Genomic DNA, 510 nt, shown 5'->3' with positions numbered 1-510 from the left:
GCTTGTAGGCTCAGCCTCTTGTTTCCTGAGATGGTGCTCTCTGCAGGAGTTCGAGTCCTCAGTAGGAGGAGTGATGTGCCTTGATTGAGACTTGACTGTAAGTGGTAAGCTGGTCCAGAATGGAGGATGGTCCCTTGAGAAGAGAGTGGGCGGAGTGAGGCACAAATGGAACTTGGCCTCTGTAATCACGTCCCTTCTCCATCTTCTTCCACTCCTCGCCTCTGTGACTTTGGAGGAATCGTATACCTCTGTTCACTGGATAGTTTTAAAACCACATTGAGATTATGTCTGTTTTGGGTGAATTCCTGGCCAAGATCAAGGGTAACTACCATCTCCTGGCTCAGGTAATTCTTTCCTTTTATAAGGCAGACATTGAAAAAAGGATTTTTGAACAGACTACCCTTTTATCTTCTATTCAAGACATTAAATAATATTTCTAACCAGTTAAGCAGAAAAAGAATTCTATTTAAAGGGTCGAGGGGCAGAACTGATGGGCAGGCTAGAGGCTGA

Source organism: Diceros bicornis, chromosome 34 (assembly GCF_020826845.1).
Source record: "Diceros bicornis minor isolate mBicDic1 chromosome 34, mDicBic1.mat.cur, whole genome shotgun sequence".
Taxonomy (NCBI): Eukaryota; Metazoa; Chordata; class Mammalia; order Perissodactyla; family Rhinocerotidae; genus Diceros; species Diceros bicornis.
Note: the sequence above shows the minus strand (reverse complement) of the source record.